Here is a 14,529-nt window from a genome sequence, read left to right on the forward strand (position 1 = left end):
CATCTTCATTAGGAGTATTCTGTGGATGCGTACACCCTCCAGTTGTGAGAAAAGTCGTTCGCATAGACTGTGTGCTTAAGGCCTTGGTATGATAGGCACTAAGACACCTTATCGCTCCTTGATTGGTCCGAGTCGGCAAGCTGCGGCCCGCAGCCGTATGCAGCCCGAATCATTCAGCGAATACACACTGAAGCGTCAAAGAAACTGGTATAGGCACGCATATTCAAATACAAAGATATGTAAACAGGCAGAATACGGTGCTGCGGTCGGCCACGCCTACATAAGACAACAAGTGTCTGGCGCAGTTGTTAAATCGGTTACGGCTGCGACAATGGCAGGTTATCAAGAGTTAAGTGAGTTTGAACGTGGTGTTACAGTCGGCGGACGAGCGGTGGAACACAGCATCTTCGAGTTAGTGATGAAGTAGGGATTTTCCCGTACTACCATTTCACGAGTGTACTATGAATATCAGGAATCCGGTAAAACATCAGATCTCCGTCATCGTTGCCGCAGGAAAAAGATCGTGCACGTACCGGACCAACGACTGAAGAGAATCGCTCAACGTGACAGAAGTGCAATCCTCCCGCAAACTGCTGTAGATTCCAATGATGGGACATCAACAAGTGTCAGCGTGCCAACCATTCAACGAAACGTCATCGATATGGGCTTTCAAAGCAGAGGGCCTACTCGTGTACCCTTGATGACAGCACGATACAAAGCTTTACGCCTCGCCTGGACCCGTCAACACCGACATCGGACTGTTGATGACTGGAAACTTGTTGCCCGGTCGGACGAGTGCATTTCAAATTGTATCGAGCGTTTACGGGTATGGAGACAGCCTCATGAATCCATGGACGCTGCTTGTCAGTTGGGGATTGTTCTGTCTGGTGGAGGCTCTGTAATGATGTGGGGCGTATGCAGTTGGAGTGACATTGGACCCCTGTTACGTCAGATACGACTCTAACAGGTGACACGTACGCAAGCATCCTGTCTGATCACCTACATCCATTCCTGTCCGTTGTACAATCCGACGGAATGGGCAATTCCAGCAGGACAATTCGACGCCCCATACGTCCAGAATTGCTACAATGTGACTCCAGGAAGAATCTTCTGAGTTTCAACACATTCGCTGGCCACCAAACTCCCCAGACATGAACATTATTGAGCGTATGTGGGATGCCTTGCAATGTGCTGTTGCGAAGAGGTCTATCCCATTGGTTCTCTTACGGATTGATGGACAGCCCTGGAAGATTCATGGGGTCAATTCCCTCCAGCACATCCTGTCACGGCTCGGGCGGCTCCTCCCGTCGGAGGTTCGAGTCCTCCCTCGGGCGTGTGTGTGTGTGTGTGTGTGTGTGTGTGTGTGTGTGTGTGTGTGTGTGTGTGTGTGTGTGTGTGTATGTGTGTGTGTGTGTGTGGTCCGTAGCGTAAGTTAGTGTGATTAGTAGTGTGTAAGCTTAGGGACCGATGACCTCAGCAGTTTGGTGCCGTAGGATCTTACCACAAATTTCCAAATTTTCCATCCAGCACTAGTTCAGACATTAGTCGAGCCCATGCCACATCGTGTTGCGGCCCTTCTTCGTGCTCGCAGGGACCGTACACGATATTTGGCAGGTGTACCAGTTCCTTTGGCTCTTCAGTGTAAAGTATTATAACTGATAACTGGGTTATATACAATTAATCCCCAGCGTAGACAGTATTAAGGTGCCCATCAGTCTATATGGCCACTCCGACCTGAATTGAGTGCTTTACATCCGTACGTGCCCAGGATTCCCCGATTTGAAACCGCACAAGTGTCAGATTCCATTTGGAGCGTTCTCTGTCGTGCCGGTCGAAATCACTGTTTGCCAGACAGTGTGCATTCGTGATATTCTGCAGCGCTTGTAATTTTTGTAAATTTGTGGTATGGTCTATGAGACCAAACAGCTGACGTCATCGGTCCCTAGGATTACGCACGACTCAATCTAACTTAAACTAACTTAAGGACAACACACACACACACACACACGCACACACACACACACACACACACACACACACCCATGCCCGAGGGAGGACTCGAACCTCCGACAGGGGGAGCCGCGCGAACTGTGACAATGCGCCACAGACCGCATGGCTACCCCGCGCAGCACGCTTGTAATGCCTATATTATTGTGTTGAGTATGGATCTGTATCAAAACTTTTACAATGCAAATGTTAAACGGCATGCCCATAAGTCGAAACACAAGTGCGAGGAAGAGGTTACTCGTTCGAGAGAGGAGTCTAAAGTGAAGTTTGCCAGCAAGAACTCTCTTGTTATCATATAAATAAAGAGACTGAAAAGCCACTTTATCAGGTGGTTGAAAAAATGAACAAAACAATGTTGCCTTTCAGTTTCGAAGTACGGGTTCCTGACATGTAATGTATACTGTATAACGTACCAATAAAAGGAATTATTTTAGGGATCCGTCAAAATGGTTCACACTATTTTCATCGAGCCTTTTTTTACCGTCTGTTTCTTTGTCTGTCAATCTCCACAATACCAATGGCTGTTGTAATGCGGCCCTAGTGCAGTCGAGTGGGAAAAGTGAGGTCTGCATCGACATGGCTCGCCCGACCATCGCCGCCACGCAGCAGTTGTGCAGGACCTCGGTCTTGGTGGATCGTCGGTCGGTCGTCCTGCCGAACGACGCGTTTTGGCTCGCCGATCATTCATGTGTGTGTGTGTGTGTGTGTGTGTGTGTGTGTGTGTGTGTGTGTGCCCGCGCGCGCAGACAAAGAAACAGACGGTAAAAAAAAAGCTCGATGCGCACGCACGCACACACACACAACCGCGCGCGCGCATCGACTCCCGATTTGTCTTCGTGCGTCCTTAGTTAGTGTTGCGTGTCTTTCAGGTCTTTGTGCAAGTGTTTGTCAAACTGTGTGTGTAGTTGGTGTTATTTCCTCAGACAACTTGTTTTAAAGATTGTCGGTGTACTGGCTATGAGTCGGTCGGCTGTTACTGACGAGGAAAGTTATCTCCGCGCGATGCAGTCGGCTTGGGTCGCTGGCAGCCCCTGAGCAGTGTTGGAGCGTGTGTGGAGCTGTCCGATCGCTACGATCTTCGTGGTTCAGCGACACAAGACATCATAGTTCAGTAGTGGTTTCAACAGCCCAAACCACGTCCATTCATGTTGTGGTGGTTTGCTGTTGGGGAGGTTTCCCTGTGAGCAACACAGAGTGTTTCTGCTGCTGAAATTTAGCCGCCACGCGGTGCAATTAACTATTTTGGTCGACTGCAATTTGAATTCACCAGTGGAATTTTCTGTTTTGTGGCCGTTAGTGTTCTGGTTACCTGCCCTGGGCACTGACGTAAATTCAGGCGGTGTTCTTTTGAGTGAAGTTAACTATATTTCCGTGTATACGAAGACACTAACTTGTTCTCGAAAGAACAGTTACTGTTGATGACCGTGCAGCTTTTCCCTGGAATAAATGCTAACTAACTGAAAACCTCAGCTGCCGACAGGTGTTGTTGATATACCTCGACGTGGACAGCTGAAAATGTTTGCCCCGACCGGGACTCGAACCCGGGATCTCCTGCTTACATGGCAGACGCTCTATCCATCTGAGCCACCGAGGACACAGATGAATAGCGCAACTGCAGGGACTTATCCCTTGCACACTCCCCGTGAGACTCACATTCCCAACTGTCCCCAATTCTACATACGTATTGTACCTTATAGCCTCGGTGGCTCAGATGGATAGAGCGTCTGCCATGTAAGCAGGAGATCCCGGGTTCGAGTCCCGGTCGGGGCACACATTTTCAGCTGTCCACATCGAGGTACACTCCTGGAAATTGAAATAAGAACACCGTGAATTCATTGTCCCAGGAAGGGGAAACTTTATTGACACATTCCTGGGGTCAGATACATCACATGATCACACTGACAGAACCACAGGCACATAGACACAGGCAACAGAGCATGCACAATGTCGGCACTAGTACAGTGTATATCCACCTTTCGCAGCAATGCAGGCTGCTATTCCCCCATGGAGACGATCGTAGAGATGCTGGATGTAGTCCTGTGGAACGGCTTGCCATGCCATTTCCACCTGGCGCCTCAGTTGGACCAGCGTTCGTGCTGGACGTGCAGACCGCGTGAGACGACGCTTCATCCAGTCCCAAACATGCTCAATGGGGGACAGATCCGGAGATCTTGCTGGCCAGGGTAGTTGACTTACACCTTCTAGAGCACGTTGGGTGGCACGGGATACATGCGGACGTGCATTGTCCTGTTGGAACAGCAAGTTCCCTTGCCGGTCTAGGAATGGTAGAACGATGGGTTCGATGACGGTTTGGATGTACCGTGCACTATCAGTGTCCCCTCGACGATCACCAGTGGTGTACGGCCAGTGTAGGAGATCGCTCCCCACACCATGATGCCGGGTGTTGGCCCTGTGTGCCTCGGTCGTATGCAGTCCTGATTGTGGCGCTCACCTGCACGGCGCCAAACACGCTTACGACCATCATTGGCACCAAGGCAGAAGCGACTCTCATCGCTGAAGACGACACGTCTCCATTCGTCCCTCCATTCACGCCTGTCGCGACACCACTGGAGGCGGGCTGCACGATGTTGGGGCGTGAGCGGAAGACGGCCTAACGGTGTGCGGGACCGTAGCCCAGCTTCATGGAGACCGTTGCGAATGGTCCTCGCCGATACCCCAGGAGCAACAGTGTCCCTAATTTGCTTGGAAGTGGCGGTGCGGTCCCCTACGGCACTGCGTAGTATCCTACGGTCTTGGCGTGCATCCGTGCGTCGCTGCGGTCCGGTCCCAGGTCGACGGGCACGTGCACCTTCCGCCGACCACCGGCGACAACATCGATGTACTGTGGAGACCTCACGCCCCACGTGTTGAGCAATTCGGCGGTACGTCCACCCGGCCTCCCGCATGCCCACTATACGCCCTCGCTCAAAGTCCGTCAACTGCACATACGGTTCACGTCCACGCTGTCGCGGCATGCTACCAGTGTTAAAGACTGCGATGGAGCTCCGTATGCTACGGCAAACTGGCTGACACTGACGGCGGCGGTGCACAAATGCTGCGCAGCTAGCGCCATTCGACGGCCAACACCGCGGTTCGTGGTGTGTCCGCTGTGCCGTGCGTGTGATCATTGCTTGTACAGCCCTCTCGCAGTGTCCGGAGCAAGTATGGTGCGTCTGACACACCGGTGTCAATGTGTTCTTTTTTCCATTTCCAGGAGTGTATATCAATAACACCTGTCGGCAGCTGAGGTTTTCAGTTAGTTAGCATATATTTCCGTGTTTCAAATTCAACTGTACCAGCGGAATTTTGTGCTTAGTGGCCGTTAGTGTTACGGTTACCTGCCCTGGCCACTAACGTAATTTCAGGCAGCGTCCTATCCTCACCTGTTGTCGCTGTCCAACATTGTGTGTAATTTTGTCCGCCAGTATATACTCCATTGTGGATTATCACGTTTGTAACCTGTCCGGTTTGAGTTCTCATGTACTGGAAGCAAATCGTTTTGTCGGTCGGTCCGTGGCTTCCGCTGGTTAGGTTCGACGGATCAAGTGTAGTTTGGCTCACCACCTGTCTCTCCTAAGTGAACGAGGGCAGACCGACCTCTCTGGAGGCTTATGAGTGCCACCGGTGATTAATTATCTGTTGTTAACCACCTTAAATTCGAGGCTTACGGTTATTTTTTTTCTTAAAATTTTGCAAAATTAATTTTAAATTTATCTTTGAACCTTAAACATTGCGCCTTCTGCCTTTAAAAGATTATTTTTTGAAACTTATTTGTGGCCTTCAGCCATTGGTATTGCACTTTGCATATGTATGTTCTATCTGCTTCGCTAAAGGCTTTCTACGTGGCCGTGATATGTTTTTAATTATTTGATTTGCCTCTTTAATTGCTTTTCAATCTTGTTGATTTTTAAGATTTCTTGTTGTTGGCTCTAAGCACTATGGGGCTTAACTTCTGAGGTCATCAGTCCCGTAGAACTTAGAACTACTTAAACCTGACGAAACTAAGGACATCACACACAGCCATAACCGAGGCAGGATTCGAACCTGCGACCGTAGCGGCAGCGTGGTTCCAGACTGTAGCGCCTAGAACCGCTCGGCCACTCCGGCCGGCTTTCTTGTTGTTAAACAACGTATAACGTACTAATAAAATGATTTTTTAGGGATCCGTCAGAACGGTTCACACTATTTCCGTCGAGCCTTTTTTACCGTCTGTTTCTATCTTTGTCTGTCCATCTCCTCATCCCAATACTACTCAGGGCTGACATATTTGAAATAAAGCGATTTTAATTACATTTCGAAACCTTATTTGATGCATTTTATAAATTAAGCATGGTTTTATTAATGTGCTTTATTCTATATTTAAATTAAATAAAAAATTCGTTTTTACGTATTTTTACCTGACTACTGGGTAAACCTAACGAGATGAAAATGGCGAGAATCCCAAGGGAGGATGCGTGGTGTCCAAATTTTAAGTAAAAACCGTCATCTGATTAGAGGACGTCTCCTAATTCCAACGCATACAACGGATTTCTCTGATTTCAAAGATGTGCTGAAACGTGGTTGCCAGTGCATATCTCCGAACGTAGTATGATCGCAGTGTGTCAAACTCTTTCATCTCCAATAGCTATCCAAAAATTTTTACTGTGAAGCACAAGAATAGAAAGATGTCAGTGTATTTAAAAAAATGGAAAGATCGTCGAAGATGTATCGCTTGCTTCGTCTGAAAGACCAGCCATGTTTGTCAGCTGCAAAGCAGAAATACCTTTGACGATGTTGCCGTTTCTTCCTTCACTACGCAGGAGGTTCTACGATAAACTTTGCAATATCTGATTCCAAGAATGAAGTTGTGTAAAAACAGATGTTAGTACTGAGAGACTGTTACCTCTAGTTTTATAAAAATTAAAAGAAATGTAAGTTGTTTTTTGTTGACTACAGTTCTTCTGAATTACAGGACGCATATACAGCCACTTAGCTTGGACAAATTTTTTGTCAGTTGACCATGGTTCCGATTGAACTAGGGGAATCTTCATCGGAATAAATGTAACATGGAATACATGTAATCACACCATGGTTTAAAACGTCTGGTGTGACTACCTGTATTCCATGTAACATTTTATTCTGATGAAGATTGCCTTAGTGCAATCGAAACCGTGGTCAACTGACAAAATTTTGTGCAACCCAAATGGCTGTATATACGTCCTGTAATTAAATAGCCTACGGTTGCTGAATCGCAGCCAATCAAATGTTTAAAATAACAGTTCTACAGCTCAAAATGGCTCAAATGGCTCTGAGCACTATGGGACTTAACTGCTGAGGTCATCAGTCCCCTGTCCCCTAGAACTTATAACTACTTTAACCTAACTAACCTAAGGACATCTCACGCATCTATGTCCGAGGCAGGATTCGAACCTGAGACCGTAGCGGTCGCGCGGTTCCAGACTGTAGCGCCTAGAGCCGCTCGGCCACCCCGGCTGGCAGTTCTACTGCTTATTTCTGTACTGATATTGTCACAAACAAAACATAGTACCTCAGTGGTGGTGGTGGTGGTTAGTGTTTAACGTCCCGTCGACAGCGAGGTCATTAGAGACGGAGCGCATGCTCGGGTTAGGGAAGGATTGGGAAGGAAATCGGCCGTGCCCTTTCAAAGGAACCATCCCGGCATTTGCCTGAAACGATTTAGGGAAATCACGGAAAACCTAAATCGGGATGGCCGGAGACGGGATTGAACCGTCGTCCTCCCGAATGCGAGTCCAGTGTGCTAACCACTGCGCCACCTCGCTCGGTGGTACCTCAGTATTAATGCACTTGAAACAAAGAGTTTCTTATTGGCACTTAGGCCCAGTGAGTTCCGTGGCATGGCATTAGGACTTTCTAAATAAATAACTTATTTTCTTATTATTTTCTGCAATGATAAATGGGCAGAATAGTTTTATGGTATGAGAATACCTTCTCAATTTTTTGGGTACAAGTAGGTTATGTACAAAATTATATACATTGTTCTTTGATTTTTCTAACGTGAGATTTGACACTTAGTACCATTTCTATTTCCAGTCTTCAGTTAATAATAATAATAATAATAATAATAGTTGTGTCGGCTACTGAGGGAGTCAGCACCGATGCAAACAAGGAAGGAAATAGGATGCGATGGCCAGTGGCAGAAATATGTACATAACACTTTCAAATTAAAAGAGCACTTTATTTCTAAAAAGGTGAGAAACATAACATAACATCTCGTTATGAAGTGGCTTTCTGTGCCTTCTACATGCAATTAAGTTACAGACTATCTCTATTCGCAGAACGCAGGTTAAGAATCGTCTTTCGATTACTCAGTACTGATGCTCTCGACGCCTGCGACCGAACCGGGGCGGGTGGTTGAACCAGCGTTGACAGGGGCCGCTGAACTCTCGTCTTCGTGGACGTGTGGCGCTGCCCGCTCTTTCCATTGGCTCGCGGGTCAGCGCCTTGTTGATGCCATTTAGCGGCGATGTGCTGGACGGTGTGCAGTCGATGCACAATAATATGGGTACGTCTGCGGCCCTAGGTACCGCTCCACTATGTCAGTAACGCATCTTGAGCAAAGAAGTTTGATGATTACTGTCCTAAAGCCATAGAAAATGTCTAACAATAAGCATCTTAATTTGGCTGCTCTAATTGACATAATCGTCAACGATTAGCTTCAATTGAATGTGGCATACCTGAAGAAACTTGTGGACTATTTATCTCCTAATTAAGGTCATTATGAAAGCAAGAGTGGGAGATACTCAAACGTGATATGTCCTAGCAGAGGAGTTTTTGTGCGGTCTGCTTATCTCGTAATCATAAAATAATACAAATGATGATCCATAAAGCGTTAAAATCAATGTCAAGTAGCGGATAGACTGTCTCTTGCGAAAATTAGTAAATATATCGAGTATTTAGTGCCCTGAGCACTCAAATTTGCACCTAGGAGTTTGGTTTTCGTCCTAAGTGTACTTAAGACCATAATACCTTATTGTGCTGTCAACTGCAGCAGAACTCTCATTTGAGGTGCAGCTTAATTGTTTTTTGAATATCAATATATTAGAAAATAAAGAAGACGCTGATTTCCAAGAGGAAGAACTACGAAAGGTAGTTGGGTACTAAATTTTTCAAGAAGGGAGAATCGTAATAGTTTTCAGGCAGCGAAGAGCTGGTTTTTTTTCTTAAATGTAATGGAGAGATGTATGAGACTACCTTCCTTATTGACTGGCGGCTGCGGATCTTCAGCCTAGAGAATTAAATTTACAGGATTGGAGCTGCGAGTGGAATACGCAAGAGGAAACATTCCGCGGGTAACCTACGTTGGATCAAAGGAGGTGGTTCATCGTTTAACGTCCCGCCGAGCACCAGGTTATTAAAGACAGCGTAACTTCAGGTCAACAAGCGCCGGGGAGAAAAAGATTCGCCTCGGTGCTTGTCTTGTTATGTTAGCGCAACATGTCACATGTTACATTAACCAGAGCATAAGTAATACATTTACCGACATAACTGCTTTTCATACTAATGACACCTGTGAATGAATTACACGCTTTTGTGTTTTCTTGAATTTATGTATAGGTATTGTGCAGTTTAATGTTGTAAATTTGGATGTTGCTTCTCCTCTGACACAACTCTTTGAAAATGCTGATACACTGGGGAGCACCTTCTTTATCTTGAAGGTAGAGAAAACTTGTTTTATTCAGTAGTTATTTCAGTTTTAAATAATAACTAATAACACAGAAATCATAGTAAAATTAGAAAAACAATATCTATAAAGTTCAACCATGCTGTTGTAGGGTTGGACTAGCAACCTGGGTTATCAAAATCTTTATTTTTCTTCAATATTGGTCACAGTTGCGATGACAGTAATTTTTCGTTGCCACTAGTTTCGGACAATCACATCCATTTTCAAACCATGGCCTTCTACGTAAGTGTAATCATAGAGTTCCAACCAGTGTACATGCGAGTAATCAGGTATACACTATTCCTCACCCTTAACACAGTTAGAAAACACTTGTGTACAGAAATGGAAAAACAGAAATGTTATAGTAGTTAGGGAAATAATGAAGGGAGATCGCTCTGTGGTATGGAGGCAGAAGAGCATCAAAGGAAAATTAAAAGTCTGACTATAAAAAATTGTAATTATATTTAGCCTAATGAAAGATGTACGGAAATGTGTAAAGTTCTAACTGTGACAATGTTATGGTTGCCTACACATTTTTCTCAAAAAATTGTAAGGCGGTCCAGTGAAACTTTATTATCGTTACCATAAAGTCCGATATGTAGCCGTACAACTTGTATTTTTAAAACCCTTATTCCGGTAAGTCAGTATTCAAACATTTTCTGGAACCTCCTACTATCGGACATGACAATATTCTGGTAGAGAACAAACAAACAGATATTAAATACTCTTCCTACTAACCATGAAAAATCAGTTCCCTAGTATCTGACTGCTATTTCATAAATTATCCTCCAGCATGCAATTCTCCTGCAGGGGAAGGACAACTTACGTCATCTTGCCGCTGCAGCTGTAGAATTATATTGTGTCCAGGAAAGCGCTAAACTTTTTCAAAAGAAATACGGCGATCCATGCAGAGCGCAATGCATGATCAAACTACTGATGAAACTATTCCTTTGTTTTTTTCTTATAGAAAATAATGGTCAGGAGGGGTTTAGTCAACAAGCCTTATGCAGTGTAAAATAATGAAGGAAATCGATAAAAAATTTAAATTTGTTTTCTGGAAATTGAAGATTCACACACTGACAAACTTTGCTCAGACCTTTCTTTTCCTTGGACGGTTTGAGTAGCAAAAACTAATTATTCCACTGTGTCTATAAACGATAATCACGTATCTCGTCGCAACACAGTTGTGAATATTTCTTTCAATATCTGCATAGAAAAATCTGACAAAATCCCCCCAGTGCCCAGGTAAGCAACAACTACGTGTAGCAAAAAGGCAGCTTTCCGAAAATCCTCGATTAATTCCAAAAGCTCGTCCGACACTACTAGCACTGTCTGAGCTGGCTGTGACCTCTCCTGGTGCGGCTTCTCTCCGTATCATTCTGCGTCCGACTACTCACAACTGCATTCTCGATACCACGCGATAATAATATTTCGGAGTTTGTGTATGTACGCAACAGCAGATCCATAGCCAACTTTCCAAAAGAAAGGATATGAACGTCCATCTTTCAAAATGTCACGCGTACGCAGGAATAGTGCATGTAGCGAGTACATTCACTGAGCCTTACAGGAGCCGTCAAGCAACGGGTGTCTCTTAGCAGAGCGTAGCATCATCAGTAGCAATAAGTTGTGAAGGCCTCGGATAATGAGCTGCTCCCTGTCTTAGAAAATATCAAAAAGGCCACGTAGGCTCTGTGACATATTGCAAATCTGAGAAGAGCCATGTGTGATTTGCACAAATACGGGGCTGGGGCTACGCGTATGGTGCGAAGATTGTGTTACATTAGTCGTCTCCAGGCAAAGTACTTATTCAGTGTTCCAATGGTTGGTCAAGTCTTTAAATGTAACTTTTTTCGATTCAGTATAAGAGTCTTATGAAAATTCAGGTACCTAATGCATATTTTCTCGAATAGGTTCCCTCTCCGAATCCTTGGGAAGTTTAGTTCCTTACTATTGAGTGTTAGCTACGAACTCTGTTCGTTTTTATAGCTTAGAATTTGCAGTTGAATGATTTACGCAGTTATTCCAGAATTAATCTGGTATTATGAGATGAAGATTTGTTAAGTTCCCATCCTTTACTAAACAAAGACGAATACTTAATCTGTGTACCAAGATGTTTGTATTGTAGTTGTAAACATTTTGTCAGTGTTTATTAGAAAGTGAAATATAAGGACCTTATTCAGATTCTGTATTTACATACTAGTCGTTTCGTTCAAAATAGTACATGTCCGTCTGGGAAAGGCGACCGTAATTCTAATTGTTGTAACTTGTTGCACTCTTCCATTTAAAAGTATGAACCCGTACTCATCTGTAATTTCACAAGAGGATTTCATTTTTCAAGTATTTCTTCACAATAGCTTAACTGCAGAATGTATATGAAGAATTGTTGAGCAGCGATACGATGTTACACGATTAGGGAGTCAATGGAAAATGAACACACGTTCTACCATCTACCATCATGAGAGCCAAATGCGGGAACTCCAGAATGGGGTATCATGAAATACTTGAAGCGCGGAGCTTTCGCAGTTACAACTGGGTGGCTTTATCGACATCGCAAAGAATCCCATGAGAAGATCCTTGATCACTGCAAGAAACGTTCAGACCTCTCAAAGAGTGAAAAACAATTGGTTAGACTGGAAGAGAGATTGAATTAAAAGGTAATGTTTGGCGAGGAAATTGAAATAGCGGGAAGGCCACGTCGATAATACTATGTTTACTACTCAACCATAACGATATAGCAAAATACGTAAGTACGAAATTACTTCACAACGACCAACATTCTAAACATGTACACTGTGAGATAATAAACTACGAAAATTGGCAACAGAAAAAGTATATGAAGACAGAAGCAAAGCCGTTGAAATAAACCTGGGTTCGCAAATGAGCAGTTTCTGAGTAACTATAAATGTGTTGTCCGAGTCACCAATGACCTCTACAAGATATACTAGTTGGTTCAGTGATACTTGAAATGCAATCTTTTCTATTCAGTCCACGTCTACTTGGGCTCCAATTTGACGTAAACCAGTTTACTGTGTATGGCTCACCACCACTCCAGGATGTTTTCTTATTGAATGTGTACGAGGTATCTGTCTCATTGGCTACACATTCTTACAACATACCTTGATGGACAAGGGCAACTGCAGTTTCTGCGGCGCGATCATCCAAGATTGGTTGACGATGACCCCCTTGCCTTACTTTGGGAAATGAGGTGCATACGTGATGTGGTATCGACAAGGTTTGCTGCTGATTTAAGATGACGTCCAGTGCCGCGTTACGGTCGAAGGTACGTACGTCAAGCACAACCTCAGCCTTGGCCTCCATGATCAGCTGACACAATCTTCCGGATTTTTTTGTCTGTGATCATCTCGAAAGTGAAGTGTACGTCACTCGACTTATTAACAGTTGAAGGACAGAGCAGCGAACTGCACAGTCTCTTTCAAATACAGGGTGGTCCAAAAGTCCGGAAACACCCTCATAAAATTCAAATGGAGCAGCAACCAAGGAAACAAAGTCCTTACACACGAGGAACGGGAAGGGGGAAACTTTATAGGCTATTCCATGGCGGCCATCTTGAATGCCGCCATCTTGGATTCGACTCCAAAATTTCCAATGGGAATGTGGCCATGTGACATATCAAACAGATAGAGAATTTCACCAGAAAAACAATGCCGTTGTTATTTTAAACATAGCTTTATTCATTCTCGGGTTATAGCCAGTTACATGTGGCAGCGGTGGGACGCTCGGCAGCATGTATGTTAAGTGCAGTAGAGACATTACTCCGATGTTACACAGTCCCAAGAGACCACCAACAGCCATAGGAATGGCTCGATGTGTTGTCCGTTATGTTGGATTGTTAATGCTATCCTCCGAACCCAGTCCTAATGAACTTTAACCAACACATCTGGCTGAATTTGACCACACGCATCAACAATGCTCTGCTTTAGATGATGCAAATCCCGTATTTTCACAGAATAAACCAGTGCTTAGACATGACCCCAAAGATAAAAATCCAAAGAAGTCAAATCTGATGAACGTGGTGGCCACTCCATAGCACCCCTACGACTAATCCACTTTTGAGGGAACTGCACATCCAGGTATGCTCACACATTGTGCCCATAATGTGGTGGGGCTCCATCATGCTGGAAGAATTCCGGAAATTTCCCGTCCTCCCTTAACAACGAGGGAAACGCTTCTTCATCCAATAACCTCAGATAACCGTTGGCTGTTAACGTACAATAAAAAAAAGGTCCAACGACTTCGGTATCCCACACACCACACCAGACCATCACTTTTTGTGAGTCGACCGTTTTGGAAGCATCAATCCAGTGCGGATTTGTGTCGGACCAGTATCTGTGATTCTGCTTGTTCACTTCACCATTGATAAAGAAATTGGCTTCACCACTGAACAGCACCTGGTAGGGGAAACGTGGGTTTATCTGCAACTGCTGTGTCACTCATTCTGAGAACTGTACCCGATGGTCTGTGTCATCCTCGTTCAGGTGTTGGAGCAGCTGATTTTTTGTACCGGTGCCATTTGTGCTGCGATAAAATTCGCAGTATGGAGGTACGGCTAACCCCACATTCTTGTGACAGGCGACTATTACTCCATTGCGGACTCTTGCTAAATGATGCCAAGAAGCTCACTGTTGTTGCTTCATCGGTGGTGGATTTTGGTCTTCCAGCCCTAGGTTTATCTGCGACAGAGCCTGTTGCTTGGAATTTGGCCGAAAGCTTGGCAAGTGCGCTGTGAGTGATGGGCTGTCTGGTTGGGTGACGACTGTTGAAGTCCTCATCAATGACCCGTGTGCTTCTTTCTCCTGATATCAAGATGATTTCAATGCGTT

The 14,529-nt window shown here is 44.9% G+C and overlaps 2 non-coding genes across 2 annotated transcripts; one reads left to right on the plus strand and one right to left on the minus strand.

Annotated features, from left to right (window-relative positions):
• Positions 1-3,527: 3,527 nt before the first annotated feature.
• Trnat-ugu lies at positions 3,528-3,601 on the minus strand. Its single transcript has one exon. It is a non-coding gene; the product is annotated as a tRNA-Thr (tRNA).
• A 102-nt stretch (positions 3,602-3,703) lies between these two features.
• Positions 3,704-3,777, plus strand: Trnat-ugu. The gene has a single exon. It is a non-coding gene; the product is annotated as a tRNA-Thr (tRNA).
• The last annotated feature ends 10,752 nt before the right edge of the window (positions 3,778-14,529 follow it).

This window comes from Schistocerca americana, chromosome 2, assembly GCF_021461395.2.
Source record: "Schistocerca americana isolate TAMUIC-IGC-003095 chromosome 2, iqSchAmer2.1, whole genome shotgun sequence".
In the NCBI taxonomy this organism is placed as follows: Eukaryota; Metazoa; Arthropoda; class Insecta; order Orthoptera; family Acrididae; genus Schistocerca; species Schistocerca americana.